Here is a 26,041-nt window from a genome sequence, read left to right on the forward strand (position 1 = left end):
AGTCACAAGGTGTGGTGATGTCTGGGGGTCTTGGGGGCCGAGAGTGTAGCGCCAAGTCTTGGGGTCCCATGCGACCTATCCAACGTTGAGGCAGTGTGTCTTGCGAATGACTGAGGCTAAGCGCTGTTTGTGCGCTGGGAGAGTCATCTCGCGGGAATCATTTGAAACTCTATGTCCCGCCCTCTCGATGCCCCGCCCATTCAAGTGGTAAAAGTTTCATTCATGGGCGGTTCGTAGTTGCAGAGATATTGCGATTTCAAATCGGGTAAATATTTCTAAAACACCCTGTATTGTTCTCTACTCCCACGTCAATACACCCCCACCTTCACCAAACCACAGCGACCAGCGCGGTGAAGTATGGTAATAACACATTCCTGCGGAGGGAGCTGGTAGGAACATTGGGTTGCTCGGTCAATGGCCAGGGTCAACGGCGGCGTGGTGTATTCCGCAAATATGGCCGACTGTGAGGGCGGGCACAAGTCGGCGTGAGTAGGTTAAACGTTGAGTTTTATAAGGGCACGACGGGGTGACCAGCCCCTCCCCACCCAGCCCCACCCCCCACCCAGCCCCACCCTCCCCACCCAGCCCCTCCCTACCCTCCCCACCCAGCCCCTCCCCACCCTCCCCACCCAGCCCCTCCCCACCCTCCCCTCTCCACCCAGCCCCACCTTCCCCACCCAGTCCCTCCCCACCCTTCCCACCCAGCCCCTCCCCACCCTCCCCACCCAACCCCTCCCCACCCTCCCCTCTCCACCCAGCCCCACCCCTCCCATTTTTGGATGCACGACGGACGGACGGACACAATAATCCCCTGTGGGCTGTTGGTACCAGGTGGTTCCTACCAGTATAACCCCTACCACCTGCACGGCAGTGAGGAGACTCATATGCATTGACAATGGGCTGTACATGTACACACACACACACAGATGGATAGTTTATGGCAATGTTGGGTGGAAGAGAATTACATTGTCATTATTTTCAGAAAAACTGGCTCGTAGAAATCAGGTCCCGTGCGTTTATAATAAGTTTTCAAGTTTAAAGTTTCATTCATTAGGTATAGCCCTGTGAGCCATGCGGCCCTTACGTCATAACATCATCTGCATGGCAAATATAAAGTAGCTCCTAATCAACGATTTTTTGGGTTTAGATCGCGTTATTTATAAATGTGTCGTAACCCTCCACCACCCGACACGGCCAATCAGTAAAAAAAGTGTCACGTTGACAAAAGACAAATTAGTTCACTGCTTTAGCCCACCGGTGTGTTGAAGCGCGAAACCACAACATTTACATCATCGGGCGAATTGCCCGATGATGCTGGATGCAATTACCAGCGAAACGTCGTACTACTCAAATTGTAAATGTTGTGGTTTCACGCTTCAACACACCGGTGGGCTAAAGCAGTGAACTAATTTGTCTTTTGTCAACGTGACACTTTTTTTACTGATTGGCCGTGTCGGGTGGTGGAGGGTTACGACACATTTATAAATAACGCGATCTAAACCCAAAAATCGTTGATTATGAACAATATTGGTCGCGAAAGCCTCACACGTGTTAAACTGATAAAGTAGCTCAATTCAACCCATACGCTTGATATTCGCTCATCACGAGTATCCCTACCACAATGCACACATTGCTGTCTGTGTTGGTTTATTAAATTAGCACGTACATACAATACAAATGCCGTAATTACGAATGCTCGCAATACTGTTATGTTAAGTAAGGTTAGCAGACAATGTTAAACAAAAGTAAGAACTGCCAACTGTGAAGGATTCATCTGAGCATTAATCAACATTACTCTCACACCAATGCAAGTGCAAACAATCTCTCCCTTTCACGGCACGAAAACACATTATTCATGGATTTTGGCTGCTTTATTTTCTTTTGTTGACCCTTTGGACATCGGTGAAGTGCTAAACATGCCATTACCCAATTACTGCATACATGGTTTGCTCTGGGGGAGGAATTGCTGCTTTTTTCTAAACACGCATTTTTTTTAAATCCTGATTAATATAATTAAAGTTAATGATTAAGAATTATCGTCTGCGGTACAATTCGTTTTACCCTGGTCGCCCTTGCGAAAATTTGTGTCTCGATGTGGTCTGTTTTCATCTCCGTGTCAAGTAACGGATCGTTGTGTTTTATGTTGTGCAGCGCTTTTGGTGATGTTGATTCAACTCTTTTTGCGATGACGGAAGTGTAACGTTACAACTTGTTTTCATCTGCACCCACGGTAGAACGACGTTCGTGGCAGGTTGGTGCAATTGTAAAATTTGTGCCTCGCAGCAAGACGAAGCCTGTGTTTAAATTCTTCCTGACCTGAGCGCCTTCCCGTGTGGAGTCTGTACGTTCTCCCCCGAGTCTGCGTGGAATTCCTCTGGAGTGTCCGGGTTCCTCTCGTAACAAAAAAAAAATTGCACCCAAATTGGTATCGACCAATACCTGTCAACCCATACGGTTTACCCCGTATTCTTGTACGGGGAAATTGAGTTTGCAGGTCCATACGACATACAGCCGTTTCAATACGGGCCTTGTAGCATGAACGTTGAGATTTATAAAGGGCACGGGGTGACCAAAAAAAGGTTCCGAATTGGTCTGTAATAAGGTCGGGCACTGATAAGGGGTTGACAGGTTTGCTATGCTGAAGAATTACCTGCAAATGACTCAATTGGAATTACGACGTAGCAGCAACATCGCCCCCCATACTGCGAACACTCAGCAGGACCCTCCTGAAAAAGGCCCTTGAGACTCTGTGAGGCTCTGCTAGGTGAGCTAATAAATAATATAGAAACAACAGGACCTCGTGATTTTTAGTGACGTGGAACCGTAATTATTGCTTGGCTGTGATCATTTTTTTGGGACTGAATGGTTCGCATTTTGTTTAATGACATCATGCATCATTAATGTTGTTTGGTAATTAACGAATAAGTCGAGGCAAAATGAGCAAAGTTTCGAGAGAAAAATAGAAAATCCCCTCTGAGGTGTTCAGAAACGCTAGGCTGTGGTCAAACATGTCATAGTTATGCAAAATATGCAAACTTATAGCTGATTTATAAATAGATCCTCTTTATTTCAAGTTACCACCAGGTTATGTACACATCATGTGCACTGTGCAGCCCTTTGTCAATCCACTGCTGGATGAAGGCCTCCCCACGCCGTCTTGGGTCTCGGGGGGTATTTAACCGTACTCCACCACGCCGATCGGTGCACGTTGGTGAAGTTGGGGGAGCAAGAGAAGTGCAGTACAACAGTGGATTTTGCTTGCATTGCCTATAGATTCTTACTCTTAGTTCTTTCGGTAAAGTCACGTAGGTAAAAAATGAACTTAAAATTAATAAAAATCAAACGATAAAATCACGACGTTTCATTTTTTATTAATTTTTATTTCATTTTTTACCTACGTGACTTTACCGAAACAACTAAGAGTATGAATCCTTGCAGTCACGAAAGCTTCAAATCTAGAACTATAGATTCTTGCCACGTCGCCCCACAGCCTATCGCCGGGCAGTAGTGGTGCATGTCTGTAATCGAGCACCGTGGAGGTCGCGAGGGATGGTGGATCCCCACGCTCGGCGTCAAACTCCCTTCCCGTGGGCATCGAGGGGCCATACCCTGGATTTCCAGATGCAGGTGGTACAGCAAGTGTGGCCTAACAATCTCCGTTCGTTCCACCTGCATGGGATAGAGCGTTGCCCCCTCGCACACATCGGTTTTCCTCCAGGTGCTCCGCTTTATTCCCACGCGTAAACACACATTGCTTGCCTGAAAACATGAACAATATAGTGGATCGCAGAACTTGGGCAATTGTTGGCGCCGACTCGTCGCGCGGATGCTGCCTTTCCCGCTCGTCTGTGGTTCTCCGTGGCTCTCAATCAATCTAACTTTATTTTACGTGCTAATATTGCCCTCAATAAAGTAGGCATCAGTGCACATTAAAGCAGAACGGGGACGGTGCCGGGGGGACGGAGAAACAGGGATGAAGAAATAAATCCGTCACTCCCTCAGCGGCTAACACCGAGTGAGCAAAGTCAATTGCGACCGAGCGCAAAAAAAAAAGTGGTAACCGCGCGACATAAATTCAACATACAGACACACACATAAGAAAGGTAAATAGTGATTACAAATAAATGAAAAGTAAAGAGACGATTTTTATTTTAATGTTTCGACGTTGCGGGAAGTCAAGTTTGAAAAGATGTGCCTCTGGTTGGTTGAGAGCACGGGGAGCAAGAGGATTGACCGGAGTAGCGGCCCATTTACAAAGTTGAAATTGTTGTTTGCGGTGGTCACCGATCCAAGCACTTGGCCACGATCAACCCTGCCTTAGCTTCCAAGCTCCGACGAAATTGTGCACATTCTACTAGAGTTCGTAATGAGCCACCAGGCCAGAACTGCGGGGGATATTTCCTCCGTACTTGAAGATAATTTAGGCAGTGCTATTGGGCCAGAGAACAGCAACAAATGCGCAGAAAGCCAAGCAGCCAGCAACAAATAGCACCGCTGAACACTAAATAGATGAGTGGTAATACATTCCTCGCATTGAGCAAGGTTGTAAGAACTTGGAGAAAAGAGATGATGGGAGCGATTTCCAAAGACGACAATCACTTTGTCGGATGCCTTTGGTGACTGTGCAATGGTGCTACAGTGGCGAGGTGTTAGCTACCTCGCCTGGTATACGGGAGGATCGTGGGTTCGATTCCGACTCTAACAGCAGTTTGCATGTTTCTCCCTGTGGTCGCGTGGAATTTTTCTCCGGGTCCTCCGGTTTTTTCATCCACACTTCGAATCAATGTGCGTTGAGAGCATTTGGCTGCTATACATGTCCACGCGATAAGCCACTTGGTGAAGCTATCGTTTGTGGCCAGGTCGCTTCTAAAACACGTTCCTTCGGAGTGGGCAGGTAGGAACTTGGTTGGACAGCGCATTCGTGCACGACAGACAGACAAATAATCTCTAGTGGGCAGTGTGGAACCTGTTGTTCCTACCTGTATAAGTGTAGTGTTTCGTGTCGTGTATAGTGTAGTGTGTAGGTTAAACGTTGAGTTTTATAAGGACACCACGGGGTGACCAGCCCCTCACCACCCAGCCCCACACCTCCCACCCCCCACCGAGCCCCACCATCCCCACCCAGCCTCTTCCCACCCTCCCCACCCAGCCCCTCCCCACCCTCCCCACCCAGCCCTTCCCCACCCTCCCCTCCCCACCCAGCCCCACCCTCCTCACCCAGCCCCTCCCCACCCTCCCCTCCCCACCCAGCCCCTCCCTCCTCACCCACCCCTCCCACCCCCGACCCTCTGCTCCCCATATGCACGACAGACAAATAATCACTGGTGGGCAGTGTGGAACCTGTTGTTCCAACCTATAAAAGAGCTATGTAGCTCAGATGGCCTTACTTGGTGAAAAAAAAAATGCTGGCAAAGGTATGTGGAAGTTCCAACACTTGCTTGAGATGCACACTGCCTAGCGCATTCTTGTCTCGTGATCGTCCCACACAATCCCTGTGACAGAGCAATCGAGACGGCTGTGGAGCAAACGCTTCACACTCTGGTTGGTTAAGGGCACGGGGAGCAAGATGATTGACCGGAACATTCAAAAGAGAAATAGCTGGGGGGTTGGGGTGAGCGTCGGGTGGGACGGTTAGGCCAGGCGAGGGTAAGAGAGGCGATGATTGGTGGTGGAGAGAGCCAGAACGAAAGTGTGGACCCGTGCCGTGGAATTAAAAAGACCTTTACCTTGCGGACAAAAAGAAAAGGCCAGAGTCTTCATTCGCTCGTGCAGGGAAACTCTTTGATGTGTCGCTGGCCAGTCTGGGTGATGTTTTTTTCCCGGGGTAATTGAGCACGGAACAACATTGGCTTGGGTTTCAGTCAGGTGAGCGGGTCAAAGGTCACTGTTTCTTCTCACGTGTGAGGGGTCTTCGCGTTTATTCCATGGACACAGCTGATGACGACACAAAATGCACTCCTGATGGGCGACACAGAATGAAAACACCTCACCCAGCATGGCCATTGATACTGCCTTCCAACAGACACATGTATTACCGTGTGAAGCTAAGATGTAAAGCAAACGGCCTTTCTTCAGAACCTTGTGTGTGTTCCCCCGGGGCATCACTTTGACTAACTTGGAGTTGGAAGATCCCTTGTTTTTTTTTTTACAATGTGATGCAGTGAAAGCACAGGGCTTTTATGATACACATTAAATACGAGTTTCTTTTCATATCCCCTAAAATATTCAGGTGCAGCCCGACAACTTCGAGCTCAAGCCACTGTTGGTGGAAGGGCTTCTAATAGAGGAAACGCGCTAACAGTTCCTCTCGTCTCTAGAGCGGTGGTTCCCAGAGTGGGGTTCGCGGAACATGGTTCTCAAGAGCGTGGTTCTCAGAGTGTGGTTCTCAAGAGTGTGGTTCTCAAGAGTGTGGTTCTCAAAGCGTGGTTCTCAGTGTGGTTCTCAGAGCGTGGTTCTCAGAGCGTGGTTCTCAAGAGTGTGCTTCTCAGTGTGGTTCTCAGAGCGTGGCTCTCAGAGTGTGGTTCTCAGTGTGGTTCTCAGAATGTGGTTCTCAGAGTGGTTCTCAGAGGGTGGTTCTCAAAGCAGACGCAGGTTGATCCGGACAATAATGCGAATGTTTTATTTTACTCGTGTAATTTAATGTAAAAAAATAAGTAAGGTAAACCACCCTAATTAAACCACCCTAACCGTAAGAACTAAATGCCACCCCCCACCATAAAAAAAATTGCAGCGTTTAAAAAAAAAGTTTTATATTCCGGTAATATGAATAATGTTGTAGTAATATTTATACGTAGAGAGATACGTGTATGCGTTTTGCCAACACTGGAGTGGAGGATGTTTGACTGCACGAGCCTCCTCCATAGAGGCCGATCTTGACTCTGCTGCATAGCGGTCTTCGACGAGTCCACTCAGCTCCACATCCTCCTGCACCGCATCAGTCCACCACTTCATCAGCCCGTGTGGCGCCCGCTTAGCCCCCCTCTATCCGGCAAAACAGAAGCTGCTTGAGCATGCGGTGGCTGGACAGGACCACATACGTACACACACACACACGCAGACACGTAGATACAAAACAGAAAATGATCAATCTAGATTTGAAGCTTTCGAGACTGCAGGAATCCATACTCTTTGGTTCTTTCGGTAAAGTCACGTAGTTAGAAATAAAATAAAACAAATCACGACGTTTCGATTGCAACACAAGCAATCTTCATCAGGTGGTAAAACCACAGCAAGATTTGTTTTATTTTATTTTATTTCTAACTACGTGACTTTACCGAAAGAACCAAAGAGTATGGACAACGATCAGTGCAGTTGGCGAGCACCTATGAAGGCCGACACGGCACACGAGGGGTGGATGGCCAGCACCACGCCCGACCGCCTTTGTCTCCCTAGTGACGACATGTACACATCGCACCAGGTACTCATTGAGGCTGAGTCTACCTAGGGGAGGCCCAGGACCAGTCCAAATAATCGTCACCGATGTTGGCCGTGAGCGGGAATCGAACTCGGTTGGCCGGGTTCGTAGCGCAGCGCAGCGCTAACCACTACACCACCGCTCCCCCGTGAACGCGTTGCGTCCCACGTGCTTCCAGTACCCGGCCACGTGTCACCAGTAGATGTTACTATGTATACACTACAGTATTATACATTATTTATCTCAGGTCATTCGTGGAAACATTTTGAATAGGACAGATATGTGCGTGTTACATATGTGTACGTGTTAAACTGAATGTATGCACAGTAAATATGTATACCGCTCACTTTGTTAATGTTTCTCGTACCGTCATTAGGAATGCATGAAAGTGCTGTAGCAGAGTACAAGACTACTAATATACTCGGGCGCAATAGTTCAGGACACAGAGCTCCTTCAACATGGAATGATCTCTCACTCACTCACGCAACATTTGCAACTATTACAGTGAAGAGTACATTCTACGCATGTGAACCATTTAATGATGTATATATTGACGCGTTTGACTGGGTGGGATGTTCATTGTGTAAATGCATGGCTGTGTAAGCCACAGATTTAACACGTGTGTACATGTGTGTGTGTGTTTACATGCGTGTGTAGTTGCGTGTTTGCTAAGCGCACGTGTCTTCAGACACCTTAGAAGCCCCCTTGCAAAGGAGGCGTTCCATGAGAATAGGTTTTCCCCTTTTTTTCTGGCAACAAAACAGTTGCGTTGAGATGTTAAAACACCAAACTGAAACCTTTTTACAAGGAATCATGTCTGCATTAACCACAATACTTGTGGTCAGAATGCAAACAAAAAATCATACTCTCATAATATATGCATTGTCTTTGAAACTGATTAGTCTCAAAACGGTGTTAGACCAGAGGACGTCAAAAGGCGTCTCTCAGCGCCTGTTTTGTTGCTAGAAAAAATGGGAAACCCTATTCTCATATTTAGGTGCCGGCAAAGGAGGTCCCATGATGTACATACGTTCCATCTCTAAGGGATTATGCAGGCGAAATAAAAGCATTAATAATATTACTTAGCAGGAGGCAGTAGCGTACGGCAAGCTCACATTACGTGTCGTATTCAAGTTTGATCATTATTTAACTTGCTTTTTTTTCCCACTTGCAGTTTTTGTTTTACCTTCTAAGGCTTCCTCCCTCTTAGTTTGGCTCAATGCGCCAGGGGCCCATTCTAGAAAATCTTAAGGAAATCCTCCTACCCCCCGCAGCGGCCTCCCACCTGAGCAGTTGTCTTTATTGTGTGTGCGTGCTGGCTTGTGATGGATGAGGCCGATGGCTCTGGCTGTGAGAGAGCCAACCCCCCACCCACCCACCCACCCCCTCTTGTCTCGCGGGTAGCACTGAGGTTTTGTGACGCTTCTAAGGTCTCACGCAGCGGGGGGGGGGGGGCTCCTGCAACCAAAGGTTCACGGGAGCCCAGCAACTCTCTCGTGAGGCCCGACGTCTTGTGTTGCAGGTTTCTAAAGACCATGGCACCTCCTACCTGCAGTCACCAGCCCATTTTAAGCCTGGCATGTTTGTCATCCCTCTGACAAGCCCCCCCCTCCTCCCCCCCCCCCCGCTGGCCACATACATAGCGCATTCACGTGTGAACCAAAACCTCTGCTTGCACGTATCTGTCTTCCACATGCTGCACAGGTTTTTTTTTGGTTGTTGCAAGAATATTGTTTAGTGCCCGTTGGCTGTGACCATTGAGGACTGGCGTCTTGTACGTTGTAATATTGACCTTGATAACAGAGAGAATGCCCCCCCCCCACTCCACACACACATCCCGTAATTGCAGTATATTGCTCAAGTGTGAGCCGACGATGTAACCGTACATTTCTTGCAGAGGGAGGATTTTAATTTTTCAAAGAATGATAGAAGGGAAAAGGACAGATCTGCATCATTGACAAGGAATTTGCATATAAATTAAAATTATAACATTATTAATTTGTCATTTTCCCCCAGGGTCATTTAGCACGCGCCAGGACTTGTGCATTTCATGTGCTGCGCTGTGCAATTCCTTAACATTAATAAGGAAGTGCATCATTAAATATTTCCAAAGGCATTAGCGGTGTAAGGCGCTGCTCAACAGATTTAATTAGGAACTTTAAATAAATAGCTCGGTAATTAAACAAGGGGTAATGTGAGTTACTAAGCGCGCTTGAATGCATGCGCACGGTGTGCCCGAAACGTTGCCTATCTGCGCGTTCAGAAGCCACGTGCTTTTGAGAAAATAAACCCTTGTATAGAAAAACCGACGTCCGACGTTTCGCTCCGCGCGCTGGGGAGCTTCTTTAGGAACGAGATTTTTTTTTTTAACTGCGGGATAGTGTATCTGCTACAGCGCTGTGAGCGTGATATTCCCATACCTGTCAACCCCCAATCAGTGCCCTACCTTATTACAGATCAATTCAGACCTTGTTGGTCACCTCGTGCCCTTATACATCTCAGCGTTCTTCCTACAAAGTCCCATCACGAGGGAGAAACACAAACAAATAGACACATGAAAATATTGTGCCCGTATTGAAACGGCTGTACGCCCTAAGGACCTACAAATTAAATTTCCCTGCACAAGAATACGGCTAAACCGTATGGGTTGACAGGTATGGATTCCGGTTGAAACGATGAGACTATAGAGGGTATAATTACACCCCCCCCCCCTCCCCAACAAATGTAGGTTAAAAATTTTAACCATCTTAAAAAAAAAGTTTTTTAAAATGTTGATTTCCATTCACTGGGCATGCCCTATCCCTTCACCGGCACAGGCAGGTAATGGCCACAAAGCTAATCTAAATGCAAAGTTGAAACTGCCGGTCAATGCAAAGCTTATGAGACAAATTGGAAATTATTGCCTTTTCTTGTGGGAAAAGTGTTTACAATTGTATTGACGTTTGCAACTGAACATTGTCTGTGCTGCATCATGGGACCTCCTTTGCCAGTACCAAAATATGGGAATAAGGTTTCCCCTTGTTTTTCTGGCAACAAAACAGGTGTTAAGATTTCGATTTAAAGCTTTCGTGACTGCAGGGATTCATCTTCTTGGTTCTTTCGGTAAAGTCACGTAGAAGGGAAGTAATAAAATAATAAAAATAAAACATTATAAAATAATTCTCACGACGCAAGCAGCCGTCCTCAGGTGAAGACCAGGTCTGTCGGGGAGACATTATTATTATTATTACTTCCCTTCTACGTGACTTTACCGAAAGAACCAAGAAGAGGTGTTAAGATGTTATAACACCAAACTGAAACCTTTTACAAGGAATCATGTTACTGCATTAACCACAATACTTGTGGTCAGAATGCAAACTAAAAAACATACTCTGTGATAGTATATGAATTGTCTTTGAAACTGATTGGTCCACACCAGAGACAGCTTTCTTTCGAGCCTAGTTGAGACTAGTTGAGACTGTCATGTTTGTATGCGTGTCGTGACGTCTTCGTTATGTATGTGTCATTAAACAAGCACTTGCTCCAATAGTCTGTTAAGGGATCTTTGTCTTTGGATCTTTGTTATGTATGTGCCGTTCGACACCCTGGATACCCTTACAAATGAGATGTTCCATCTCAAGGGATTATCCAAGTAGAATATTAACATTAATCCATACAAGTACGTCCGTGTAAAAATAAAACACAGAAAATGAGAATAAGGCAGGGGTAGGGCTGTCTATAGCTTATACAAGACACTCCACATTCATGCAATGGATATCACACTGCAGTCAAATGCCTACAGTACATACACGCACACACATTACATATATAAGTGATGCACACCAACAGTTCGTGTGGAGTGCTCTCTCGCGTTAATGGTTGCAAACGGTGCGTCTTTTTCATTCGAGATTTTAATAAGTTGAGACTGGCAGCCCGAGTTCGGTGTGTGTGGGTGATGATTCCACGTGAGCGCATCTCTGTGTCTAAACGAGAATTCACGGGGCTCTTTCAAGGATGCACCTTCCTGGATTTTCTTTTTTGCCCATAACGAGAGGGATGCTTTGGGGACGCGCGTGCGAGGGGTGTACTCCTTCCACTCATCGCAAGTAGGTATTAGCCATGCCGCAGTTGCTTTTTAATTAATCAGCTCATTGCCTCTGTGGTGTTTAAGTGTCATTCGCGTAACCGGTGGCTATAAATAAAGGCTGCAAACGGAGATAACGCAAACTGAATTACTTCTGGGATTTTGGCACGAACAATTGACCCTGAGCTTTTCTATTAATTGGCAAATTATGAAATACCTCAATGTATTATATTATTATTATTATATACGGGGACTTAACTTAACGAAAGTAACAAAAGTAAAAACTAAATAAAATGCCTTGGAGAACCCATATTGAGGAAACCATTTGGGAGCTATGCACTTTTAAATCATCTTGATGGAAAAGTGATCTCTTTAGAACCGCGTTTTGCCTTTAGTCTGTTGTGCCCACCCGCGCAAGTCCGACCAGCGCGATTGGCTAATATACCAGGAGAGGTAGTCAACATCTCACCACCGTGACACCCCAGGTTTGCCTTGGGAAGACATAGCCCCGTCATAGGAATGCATACATTTGACTGGCATGAAGGTGAGTGCCACTGGAATGCGTGCTTGTTGCAAGGATACGCGCTTGGGCTCTGTTAACTTTTCACTGGTACGAATGCGGTATTTGTGTATTCTGGCGTGTGTCCCTTCCATAATCACAACGCTGCGAATATCATCAATCCCGACGTGAATCCAATGAGCGCGACTGCTAAACCTGCGTCAGAGTTGCTTTGGCATGTTCTAAACCAATACTATCTGCACATTTCACGCCCGTAAGGGGTAACCTAGTATGTCCCTGCGCGTGTCGTCAGAATGCATGTAACCCAATTCATATTACACGGCCGGTTCGGCTTCATCGGCGTTTCCACATCGCCCGAGCAGTAATTCTCATCGAAATGCTTCACATCGCATCTCAGCAGGAGTAGCCAATATTTGGCAATGAGCATCATGCGCTGTTGGCAAGCATTAAACCAATTCTCTCGCGCCCATTACGCTCATCATTAATCAACCCATTAAGTGATTGCATCACGCCCAAGTCTCGTCGCGGAGACGTCGGACAACGAAGGCTGCCGCCTAGCGGCGTTCGTGGCGACTCTGCTGCGGGATGCGGGGGACTTCTCCATCTGGCGCTGTGCCGGTCTCGCCACAGACAGACGCTGCTGAACACGACGTGGGGAGGAGCAGAGGTCGCAACCGGGTACCCGATACTCGGCTACCCGTACCCGGCCGGGTACCCTGGTGCGGCCGGGTACGGGTAGCCCGTGAGTCACTGGTGAGTCACCGTTTGTCACTCATTTCGGTTAGGGTACGGGTACGGGTAGGGAACGGCTACCCGTACCCGGGTACCCGTACCCGGGTACGGGTATCCGGGTAGCCGTTTGCGACCCTGGTGCGGCCGGGTACGGGTACGGGTAGGCCGTGAGTCACTGGTGAGTCACCGTTTGTCACTCATTTCGGGTAGGGTACGGGTACCCATTTGCGACCCTAGTGCGGCCGGGTACGGGTACGGGTAAGGAATCAAAACCCGTTTGCGACCTCTGGGGAGGAGGCCGCTCCTTTCCTCGTCACGGTTTGCTCGCCACGCAAGTTGGAGCACAATACGATGGCACGATTTCGATTTAAAGCTTTCGTGACTGCAGGGATTCATCTTCTTGGTTCTTTCGGTAAAGTCACGTAGAAGAGAAATAATAAATTAATAATAATAAAACATAATAAACTTATTCTCACGACGTTTCGGCCATAACGCAAGCAGCCGTCTGACGCTGTCTTTCCGACAGACCTGTTCTTCACCTGACGACGGCTGCTTGCGTTGTGGCCGAAACGTCGTGAGAATTATTTTATTATGTTTTATTTTGATTAATTTATTATTTCCCTTCTACGTGACTTTACCGAAAGAACCAAGAAGACTTGAAACGTGTTTCGGGGGCATGACAATCGTTGGAAGATCGTGAAGCGTACAACCGGAGCTGAGCATACAATGTAATGATGCCCCCCCCACCACCACCACCACCCCTGGGGAATTGAAATGCGTTGTGCCAGCTGAAGAATACAACATTGAGACGACCCGAGATGATGACCCCTCCTAATACGCTGTGACGCACGGATACAGACGCACCATGGCCTAGTGACGGATTAAGCTAGTGCGGGGCCTGTAGTATATGTTATAAAGGGGCCCTACATTTAAACAAAACACAAATATTTGAAAAAAAAATACAAATCTTTAACTTGCACAGTAAAGTAATTGTATTTTTTTATTTTCTATACAGCCAGATAATACGACAAATCGCTAACCTTAAACACCCAGTCGTTCATAAAAGTTGAAGGCAGTATAGTACTACAGTAATAGAGCACGTGCAGAATCACTGAACCGGAATTGATAGCTTGGAAGCATTTAGCGCGGGGCCCTTGTAAGTGCGGGGCCCGTAGCTACTACAAATGTAGCTACTACACATATGTCGTAGCTACTACATATGTAGCTACTTTTGCTACTAGGATAATCCGGCACTGGTCTACGCGACCAACAACCCATGTCATTAAAACGAAGTTGTTGTTTTAAATGTTGAATTCAAGTCCAAATATTTTTTTGTTAGTCTTGTTAATTGTACCCCCCCCCCAATAGCATTTACAACAGTGCATCGGCAGGTTGTGTGTGGTTGGGGTAAAGTGTGGGCACTCCCACCCAATGCAAAATGATAGAGGAGTTGTTAGTAAGTAAGGACTTGTCCCTTGCCTTTTTTATTCGACGCGTGTGCGGCGATGGCGCAGCCATCGATCGAGGGTCGAGTTCGAACCGCGTTGTGTGATCGGCATCGCGCTCGCTGAAGGTGAATGCCTTCAGGGAAGTCGTGTCCTGTATACGCAACTGCGCACAATTATGTGAGTCACTTATAACCGCTTTGCCGTTACTTATTGCCAATTATGGACTCAGACTATTGTCCTATCATCTCATAGAGTCCCTGGCACGTAATAATATGCTACACAGTGGCAGTGGGGGTCGCAAAATGCCGATTTATTACTAATAAACCCCAATGATCCGATCGAAATTATGGATTTCGATCAGATCATTGGGGGGGCACGTGCCCCCCCCCCACCCCCACTGGCTCCCCTTGCGTTCCCACCTCTTACAACATGTCTTGGCCAGGACTGTAGAGCATTATAAGCCCAATAGAGCCACGAGAGGGAGCCCCTTCGAGTTCCGTCTCGTCTGCCAGCAGTGACGTGAACAAAACTCATTTCAGTGCTGCATCTCTAAATATGATTTTTAGTTGTTGGAATAATAAGGTGATCCCTGCTCAAAGTTGATATTCATCTCCGCTGGTGGCTCCGAGGCAGCTCAGTGAACTCCACATTCCTATGGCGGGTGCAAAATAAAATCCGCGGGAGTATTGTCCAGGCGAATCGCGTACAGGCTTTTGTGGATCCACAGCACCGGGGTCTATCACGGATTCTGCGTGACCATTCATCAACCGCACTCATCAGTGTGCGTTGGTCGCAAGGGAAGCCCTGCAACACAGAGGGAAGGCCACCTTGAAGCACATTCACGAATTCAGTCGCGGTGTTAATTAAGAAACGAGGCAGAATGCAATAAATACCGAGCAATCCTGCAAGAGCAATGCGAAAGGTGACGGTGACAGGGCATGTGAAGGCAGTGCCGGACTAAGCTAGTGCGGGGCCTGTAGCATCCGTTATAAAGGGGACATACATTTAAAAAAAAAACATGTAAATATTAAACCACAAATTTTTTACTTGCATCGTAAAGTAATGGTATCTTTTCATTTGCTATACGGCCAGATAATATGACAAATCGCTAACCTTAAATACCCAGTCGTTTTTAAAAGTTGAAGGCGGTATCGTACTGTAGTAATAGAGCAAGTGCAGAATCACTGAACCGGAATTGATAGCTTGCAAGCATTTAGCGCGGGGCCCTTGAAATTGCGGGGCCCGTAGCTAATACACGTGTAGCTACTACATATGTAACTACTACATATGTAGCTACTACACGTGTAGCTACTACACGTGTAGCTACTACACATGTAGCTACTTTTGCTACTCGGATAATCCGGCACTGTGTGAAAGCCATAATGAAAGGAACTCGTGAATAAATAAAAACACCACGTGCCATGTGTTGTCATTCAGTAAAGCGAATATTAAGCAATAGTTTAAAACTTTGGCCAAAATAAAAAAAAATGTTTTCCACAAAATGATGATTATACAGTTTTGAGCAACCAACGGCAGGTGCAGAAAGTAACATAGAATGGGCACAGTCAGTTTTACAAAAAAAAAAACATCGCTGTCAACCCATACGGTTTATCCGTATTCTTGTACAGGGAAATTGGTTTTCAGGTCCATACGGCATACAGCCGTTTCAATACGGGCAAAGCATATTTTTGTCAATTTGTCTGTGTTTCTCCCTTGTTATGGGACTTTGTAGGATGAACGTTGAGATTTATAAGGGCACGGGGTGACCAATAAGTGTCTGAATTGGACTGTAATAAGGTATGGCACTGATAAGGGGTTGACAGGTATGAAATAATGTGAATTGTTTGTTGTGTTGGCAGGAGGAGTGACTTTGCAAGGATATTGCCCATGTCTTTAGAGGTGATATGGCAATTAATTTGATCACTCGAAAAAGGCGAAGATTAACACTTGAGCGGATCGATGGAATTATCTCGGGATGATTGAGCCACTGATGCACAAGTCTCTCCAGAGGCCGATGGTCGTGATAAAACGTGATTTAAAATAGTTTTCCAACGTTTTTATCCACAAAGCCCATTGGTCTCCGATTGCACACCTGTACAAATCATTCATGACGATCACAGGGAACTGAATGATGGTCAATTTAGAGGCCAAACCAGCATGCGAGCTAGCGGTTTTTTTTTAAAGGTTTAAAATAACATTCGAGAGATCAGACCCCAAAAAGGTTGACAATTTTTTTTAAAGGCAGTGTTCTTGACTTGTGTGTTACGCTTTGATGATGATGATGATGAGAGCCGAAGCTTACAATGAAAGCCTCAATTTCATACCTTGAATAGTCCATGTACTGGAGGCTGAATTGTATAGTCTCATTGCAGTAGTTTCACATAAACTAAGAATATGTGATGTGCTGTGATCATATTCAGCATATAATACTGTACAAGTGAAAAACTCAACACATCCGTCAATAACACTCTGGCCTTAAAACAACATGAAACGATATAACAGGCAACGTTTCAGGCAATGGCCCTTTTTCAGAGTACATAAACAGAGAGGTCATAGAGAGGTCGAGTTAATAAGGGTTGGAGACTGCACTTGACTGTAAATGGATCTACGCATCACTTTCAAATGGAAGTAAAAATGTGTGAATTTAGAATTACGTTATTACGCCAATGTATTCGCTCTGATGGTCCTCAATGTTTAACATACCAAAACGGTGTCAAACACGTGTTCAACACTTTCCTTCCTTTGACAAATGCCATTTCAAATCTCGGCACTGTTTTTTTTATTGATGAATGCATGAATTAATGCTAGCGCATATTTAATTTTTAATCGCGTAAAAATGTGCTAATTAAGCTAACCCCCATGGGTAGTAGAACGCACACGTTATTTAAAACGCACTCATTATTTAAAAGGCAACACATTTGCTCCGTGCATATTTGTTTGAGCGGAAGGAGGAAGTCTGCCGACTGACTGGGCTGTACTGGTCGAGTCTGGGCTCCGTTCATTCAAGCCACTTCTCGGATTCATGGCGGGGGACCCAAGAGGCCAAGGTTGGGGTCGAGGCTAAACGCGACGAGGCCAAGCCTGGGATGAGGACCGAGGGCCTTTGACACGGAGGCGAGGTGTCAAGGCCACCAAAGGCCGCATCCTCCTGGCTGAGGCCAGTGGCTGGGCCGGTGCCTCTAAGCCGGTCTTCTTCATCGCAAGGCCCGCGGGCCATGATGTGCAGCCCCCGACAATAAAAACACACGTGACAACACACCCCTCCCCCCGATCATCGTCGTGCTGCTGTCAATCCCCCAATGGTTTCAAATGATGTCTTCTCGGCGAAAGTGACCTCCCCCCCCCCACCCCGTCTGAAAATTAGTGAAAACACTGATCGAAGCCAAATCCTTGGACTGTGGCCAACACACTCGAGGCCAACAAATTCAAGGATGAGATGTGAGAAAAAGTCATCAAGCCGACCCCAAGGCCGAGGAGCGGTCTTGACTACTCGCGGTTTACGCTGTGCTGGGCACGGCAGGGGTAGGGTTACACTGGTAGGAACCTCCTGGTTACACCAGCCCACAGGGGATTATTGTGCCCGTCCGTCGTGCAGGGAGGGGCTGGGTGGGGAGGGAGGGGCTGTGTGGGAATGGGAGGTTGGGGAGGGGCTGGGTGCGGAGGGTGGGGCTGGGTGTGGATGGGAGGGTGGGGCTGGGTGGGGAGGGGCTGGGTGGGGAGGGTGGGGCTGGGTGGGGAGGGGCTGGTCACCCCGTGGTGCCCTTATAAAACTCAACGTTTAACCTACTCACGCCGGTTTGTGCTCGCCCTCACAGTCGGGCATATTTGCAGAACACCCCACGCCGCCGTTGACCCTGGCAATTGACCGAGCAACCCAACGTTCCTACCAGCTCCCTCCGCAGGAATGTGTTTGTTGCGAGGGATCATCCTGCACTGCGCTACAACTGGATTAACTGAACTGGGTTGGGCTACGTTGAAAAAGATCGTGCTGGGCTTGGCTGGATTAAGCTGGAACAGACCTACAAGCCGGCAAGAGGCTGCCTCGTGTTTCTTTGTGAAGACCCTAAGCACAATTACATGCTTATGCTGGCATTAACACTGATACACAGATCTGCAGTGTTCGCATCTTAAGTAGTAACTTTTAAACCACGTACAATTGGGCGTCGGGGGGGAGGGGGCGTGGGGAGTGTGGTCTAAAACTCATGGCTAAAACTCCACATTCCTTCAACGGGGACGAGACTCGGCGAATCCCATGATATCTAGCTTGGGAATCACCAAAGGAGAATCACGATTCCTGCAGGAATTGTCCATCGCTTACAGGGGACCCCTCAAATTGTATAGAACCAGGAGCGATTTGAATATGCAACCTAGAGATTGTGGTGCATAAACTAGAAGTGTATATTTATATCTTGACTTAAAGCTTTCGTTACTACAGGAATTCATAAAGTCATGTAGATTGAACAATAATATCTACGTGACTTTACCGAAAGACCCAAAGAATATGAGTTATCTGTGTGTCTATGTTGTGTGTCTATCTCTGTGTGTCTCTCTGTGTGTGTCTATGTTTTGTGTATCTCTCTGTGTGTCTCTGTGTTGTCTCTCTCTCTCTCTGCTTGTGTGTGTGTCTGTGTGTCCCCGTGTCTGTGTTTGTCTCTCTCTCTCAAATTTAGTTCTACCTGATGATGACTGCTTGTGTTGCAATCGAAACGTCGTATTCTATTCTTTCATTTATTTATTTTCTTTCTACGTGACTTTACCGAAAGAACCAAAGAGTAATACCCAAATAATATGTAGATTTTGATTTAAATATTAATCAATTCCTTTGCATTCTTTATTTCAATTATTCTAGAATGCAGTTGGGATTGAAGATTGTGCGTGCGCATGTGCGTGTGTGTGTCTGTGCCAAGTTGGCACAGTAGGGGGCACAGGTGGTGCATCAGCCAGTCATCTCGGTCATCTCGGTCAGTCGACCCGTGGCACCTGGGTCTGCCCCGTGACCTCCTGCCAGCGGGCGTTCGACACTTCACGTGGCCTCAGGGTGCACATGGCCTGGCACAAGCGTCGTGGTGACGTCACCGCCACTTAGTGGCGAATGGCGGTTGTTGTTGTTGTGTGTGTCTGTGGATTCTGTGGGCTGTGAGCCACGGAGTGGGAAGGGAGTGATCCGAACAAAACCCAGCTGGATGAGCCAAGGGACTGAAAACAAATGAGCGATCAAAGAACGCTCACTTCTAAATAACCTGAATAAATTAGGGCGATATTGTTTTGCAGATTTGAAATTGTATTAATGACTCGTATGAGGTTATTTCATTATTTTGCAACATATCAAATCACTCAATAAAGCATTCCATCTTGTTAACATGAATTCATTTTTAACATGTTCAAAGAGTTATGCAAAGATGCAGGCTGCTTGCATAAATCCTCTACCGAACTTTTTGTCTGCGTGTATGAGTGCACAAAACTGGCAACTTTACACATTTCACTGTTCTTATTTATGGAAAGTCCATGATTCTGACAATGTGTTACCTTAAATGCAAATCCTAAAAGGGATACATATTGAAAGAATCTTGATTTGAAGCTTTCGTGACTGCGATATTGCTGACGGACGCTTGTGTTGCGCCCGAAACGTCGTGATTTATTTTATTTTATACCTTCGTGACTTTACCGAAAAAACAAAAGAGTATATATTGAAAGAACATAAAAATAACAACTGCGTTGTATTCCATGTGCAATTCGTCTGTTATCTGCACGCTAAACGTCCGTTTTTTGCACGCTCGTTAGGCATTAATAACCTCGACTGTGCATCCTCAGGTGAGGAATCTCACCTGTTTAATATTTAATTTCCCATAAAGTTGCTCGCGATTTAAACCCGGGGATTTTCTAGGCTGAGGCCCCGGCACGAACGCAATGGCGGGGAGCAATCTGGAGAGCCCAGTGCAGGTTTTGTGTGACACTAGGCATGATTTATTGACGAGCTCTCTGCAATATTGATGTGCTGCTTTGACTCGGGCTGATATTACAGCTGGGGTTAGGCGAGCAAGCATTGTTGCGCCAAATGCTCCCATTCTCAGGCCATTTAGGGCCAACAGCAGGGGGCAGGCAGCTGGCTAAAGAGCCTCGTCGACTCCAGGAATCATGCTTTATTTAACTTACGGGGATTTTTTTTGTCGAATAAGTAAGCACTTTAAAATACCCCCCCCCCGCCCCAATATGCATATGTGTGCATATATGGGGGTGGACTTCTCCACACATCTGGCTGTCGCCTAATGAAGATCGTTGTAATTACTGGCGAAACGTCGTACTCAGATTGTAAATGTTGTGGCTTGGCTCTCCGACACACCGGTGTTGCTGTACTAGTGACGAATTGGCCACGTTCTGTTTACGTGACAACCCTTACTCGTTGGCTGTGTCGGGTGGTGGCGGGTTTTAACGACACATTTATATATTTACGGGATCTAACCCAACCAAAACCTATATTATGGACATGTGTGCATGTTGTTTGTCTCCTATTGAGCAGTGTTATATCGTGCCTGTTAATTGAAACGCGAACCATATTATATTCCGTTAAACACGTAGCAGTCGGGCTTTCGCGACCGATATTATCCATAATAGGTGTTTTTGGCTTAGATCTCTGTCAATATAAATATGTCGTTAAACCCACCAACACCTGACACAGCCAATTAGTAAGGGGTTTGTCACGTCAACAGAACGTGCCAATTCGTGACTAATTCTAGATTTGAAGCTTTCGTGACTGCAAGGATTCATACATATTCTTAGGTTTTTTTCGGTACCTACGTGACTTTAAGAATATGAATTCGTGACTAGTTCAGCACACCGGTGTGTTGGAGAGCAAACCCGCAGCATTTTCTATTCCGTTTAGCGAGATATTCGCAGTGTGAAATCTACTCCAAAAAATAATCACAGAAGTCTGTAACAAATTGTCATGGATAATACGAGCTATTAAGCAGGTCATACACACACACACAAAATGCCGATACGTTGTACGGATATGTGCGTTGGGCTGGTGGATCGACATTGATTGCGTGCGGTCGAATGAGCGCCCTTCCTTGGCAAGAGACAACGTCGCAGGCTTCTTGCATCCCCACACGCGCCGCCACCAACATCGCGCCGACGGACGTAGTGGTGACCTTTCGCTGACTTGTGTTACGTAAGGCTCCTTTGCTAAGTTGACCAGGTTGCCGTTTGACCTCTCAGTTTGCAATGACAGATATGGATGCCAAAGGCATTGTTACGGTGTCGTAATAGCAGCAATAGCAATGTATGGCCGCATCACGTGTGTGTGGTGTGAGCCTTGGGTGTTTTTAGGTCCTGATAAAACTAAAATGCCCCCCCCCCCCCCATAGCCTGAACAGACTGCCGGAGCAAGTGCTGTGAGCGAGCACACATGAAGGCCGGAACGGCACACGAGGAGGGACGGGGTGGCCAACACTGCCAGCGCTCGGCCGCCTTTGTCTCCCTATGCGTTCTTCTTGGTTCTCTCGGTAAAGTCACGTAGAAGGGAAATAATAAAATAATAAAAATAAAACATGATAAAAAAATTCTCACGCCGTTTCGGCCACAACGCAAACAGACCTGTTCTTCGCCTGAGGATGGCTGCTTGCGTTGTGGCCGAAACGTCGTGAGAATTATTTTATTATGTTGTATTTATATTATTTTATTATTTCCCTTCTACGTGACTTTACCGAAAGAACCAAGAAGATGAATCCCTGCAGTCACGAAAGCTTTAAATCGAAAAATCCCTATGCGTTGTTTACACATCGCACCAGGCACTCATTTGAGGCTCACGCATAGAGTCAGACTCACACTCAGCCTGGTTGTACACATGCACGCTTGTGCAGACCACGAGAACGAGAGACGATATTCGCCAAAAAAATGGCTTGGGCCACCCACAGCAGCTTTGTGCCAGGCTTTGGTTGAAATCCGAGGCTATCACGAGAGGTGCTGCTGGCAGGTCACGGGACAGACCCACGGGTGTCCGTACGGGTTGACCGAGACGCCTGTCAGATCCACCAATTGTGCTCCCCACCGAGTCGCCTTGCTGCGATTTACCCACCTGGACATTTCCCGTGTCCGTTGTTGTGAGCGTCGCTCATTGCTCTAGGGGGTTGTTTATGTCTCTGCAACAACAAAAAAATTATACCCCGTGTCGCCTTTAACAGACTCATCTGTGAGACCACTTTTTTAAATAGACTGTCAGGGCAAATGTTGTGCGAAGTGCCACCTATGAAGGCCGGCAGGTCGCACAAGGGAGGTGGATGCAGGCCAGTGGTACCAAGGCCGTAGCCATGGAGTCAACATTGGGGGGGACCCAAATCTTCCAGGGGCTCTGGGGGTCCCCTCCCAGAAAAAAAATCTAAATTTAAAAACGAATTTCATGCCTACAATATTTGAAAATTCATTAACACATGGGATTTACTTTTATTTTTAACAATAATGTCTAAGAGTGTATTGTATCACATTGCTCTGTTTTTTTTCTTTTTTACCTTTTCTTGTTTCATTGTATGTAATGTCAGAAATTAAGTATGACCATAACCACAATCATATAAACAGAAATCTATTTTATAGCTATATATTGGGGGGGACATTTTGAGCATATTTGAATATTATAATTACGGCATTGAGTGGTACGCTGGGCCGTCTTTGTCTGCCCCCGTGTTGATGTTTTACACACCACACCATCAGGTACTGTCCTCGTTTAAGGCTGAGTCGACTTAGAGGAAGCCCTGGACCGATTCAAACAATCGCCACTACTTGGACAACAAAGACAACGATCCCCCGTATAGCCTTAACATACTGTTGGGGGCAAGTGCCGTTAGCGAGTAGCACCTATGAAGGCTGGAGCGACACACGAGGGGGTGGGTGGCCAGGCACCACGCCCGACCGCCTTTGTCTCCCCAATGGCGATGTTTACTACACACCGCACCAGGTGCTCATTTGAGGCTGAGTCGACGCAGTGTCGAGTCGTCGTGGGCACGGCCACGGTCGATGTGGACGTGTCGGCATCACGTTGCAACAGCCTCCTCTGCTGGCGGAATGTCACGACCGCATCTAAACCGAATTCCAGTTCACTGGCACTCGTTGTCTTCAGAACGCGTCTAATACCAAATGAGCGGATGTTTGCGTTGGCAGAAAGACGGTTGACCTCAGATATATATACACAGCTGTCAATCCATGCGGTTTATCCCGTATTCTTGTACGGGGAAATTGAGTTTTCAGGTCCAGACGGCGTACAGCCGTTTCAATACGGGCACAAAAAATCTCTATTTGTTTGTGTTTATCCCTTGTGATGGCACTTTGTAGGAAGAACGCTGAGATTTATAAGGGCACCACGGGGTGACCAATGAGGTCTGAATTGGTCTGTAATAAGGTAGGGCACTGATAAGGGGTTGACAGGAATGTAGTAGTGTATAGTGTAGTGTATAGTAGTGTAGTGTATAGTAGTGTAGTGTATAGTGTAGTGTATACTAGTATAGTAGTGTAGTGTATAGTAGTGTAGTGTATAGTGTAGTGTATAGTAGTGTAGTGTATAGTGTAGTGTATACTAGTATAGTAGTGTAGTGTATAGTAGTGTAGTGTATAGTGTAGTGTAGTGTATAGTGTAGTGTATAGTGTATGTATATATTCCATTTTCTGCCAGTTTGTCCGCTCTTCTTGCAACGTGCAATGCCCTAAATAACTGTAATAAGTTTCATTGAGATGTTTCATGCATTACATATATATAATAATTATACAGTATTGGATATGATTATTTTAAGAACGTACTAAAATGTTCATGACCGTGGGACGATCGAAAGATATAAAGTGCGTACAGAACAGTAAACACAGCAAGCAAAATTTTGCAGTAATGTGTGTAAAATAATGTAGTATACTAGACCGGCACTGCCTCCTCTCGGATATGTGTGGGGCCACCCGTTATAGCGATGTGCGGCTAAGGAGAGTGAACTTAAATTTCGATTTAAAGCTTTCGTGACTGCAGGGATTCATATTCTTGGTTCTTTCGGTAAAGTCACGTAGAAGGGAAGTAATAAAATAATAAAAATAAAACATAATAAAATAATTCTCACGACGTTTCGGCCACAACGCAAGCAGCCGTCCTCAGGTGAAAACCAGGTCTGTCCCTTCTACGTGACTTTACCGAAAGAACCAAGAAGATGAGAGTGAACTTGGCTGACGCAAAGGGACATTTGGTTGTACAGGGCCCACTCCAGAAATCCCCCCAGCACCAGCCTTGTATTATATCCTGGACACCATTTGGAGAACGGCTGTAAGAGCATTTGACGTAATGCAGAGTGACAAAGCCTGCCACGAGCAACAATGCCCTCTTGCCCCACACGTCTGGCAGAGTACATCTTTGTAAGATGCAACTTTCACTTTTCGGCAAACGCCGTGTTTCATTATAATTTACACGTTTCATTATAAACGCACAAATAAACACCTCTGAATGCACTACCATGTTACATTACTGTATAGTAATATGACAATTTCAACTTTAACGCACCGCGAAGAGAGAGTATGACTCAGAGGCGCGAGAAGCCACCACAGATAAACATGAAGCCAGCCACGCGATGCGCCGGTGCCAACAATTGCCCACGCTCTGCGGTCCTCTCTATATATGTCGAGGTGCTATCGGCCAATTGACGTCTCTATATGTGGGAGGAAACTGAAGCACCCAAAAGGAAAATAAGTATAACCCGTAAAAACAAAGTTTTTCACTATAAATCCTTTATATGCGTGGCAGCGAACTTAATATAAAGGATTTAAAAATATATTCGCCTGTGGAGGACGCGGGGATCGATCCCGCGACCTTTGGCATGGGAAGCGAGGGCGCAACCAACTGCGCTACTCCGCCACGGCCTGTGGAGGGGTTACGCTCTGGGCTCTTACACTGTGACGTTCAGCCAAAGCCATGAATGAGTTCTATTTGAATATATGTAAAATAAACTTGTTTTGCCTAAAAAGTGTAACATTTTGGGAATTTTATTTCACGAACATTAATTGTCTCGCACAACGAGTCTGTGTGGAAAATGTCAGCTCGATTGGATCACGGGAAGTGGGTTAAAAAACGACCGAAAGATTTGCACGGTCGTAAGCAAGCAAGCAAGCACGCAAGCAAGCAAGCAAGCACGCAAGCAAGCAAGCACGCAAGCACGCAAGCACGCAAGCACGCAAGCAAGCAAGCGAACTTAATATAAAGGATTTAAAAACCCACGCGTTTGAAGGGGAAATACTCTCCCGCATTTTTGCTGTACTGCATTCTCCTGGCGAGCCAGGGTATAAAGACCTCAACGCACATGGGAAGAGAGTTTCGCAACATTTATGCGGTAATCCACCAATCCTCAGTGCCTCCACAGTGTTGGATCACAGGCATGAGGAATCTAAGAGCGCTGTGCATGGGGATGAGTAATGTAAGTATCTTGAACTTCCTGGCATTCTTCCAACTCACGTGGGGTCTCTCATCCTTGTCTATTTTTTTTTCTCAGATTATTCCTGTCCTGGGCCATCTCCCCGTCCACTCCAACGTCCTTCGTGCACTTTAAAACATACCCTGACTGGTCACAGCAAGAGCAATTGCCTTTTTTCACAAATGGAAACGAAAGAAAATAATCAACCGTGTGCAACTGCGGTGGAGTGCAACAAACAGTGGAACGCATCATGAACTCGTGTTGAATGCATGCCAATGGGGTTTCTGTGTGAGTCTATGGGTCTTTGTGTGAGTCTATGGGTCTCTGTGTGAGTTTATGGGTCTCTGTGTGAGTCTACGGGTCTCTGTGTGAGTCTACGGGTCTCTGTGTGAGTTTATGGGTCTCTGTGTGAGTCTATGAGTCTCTGTGTGAGTCTATGGG

Source organism: Lampetra fluviatilis, chromosome 1, assembly GCF_964198595.1.
Source record: "Lampetra fluviatilis chromosome 1, kcLamFluv1.1, whole genome shotgun sequence".
Taxonomy (NCBI): domain Eukaryota; kingdom Metazoa; phylum Chordata; class Hyperoartia; order Petromyzontiformes; family Petromyzontidae; genus Lampetra; species Lampetra fluviatilis.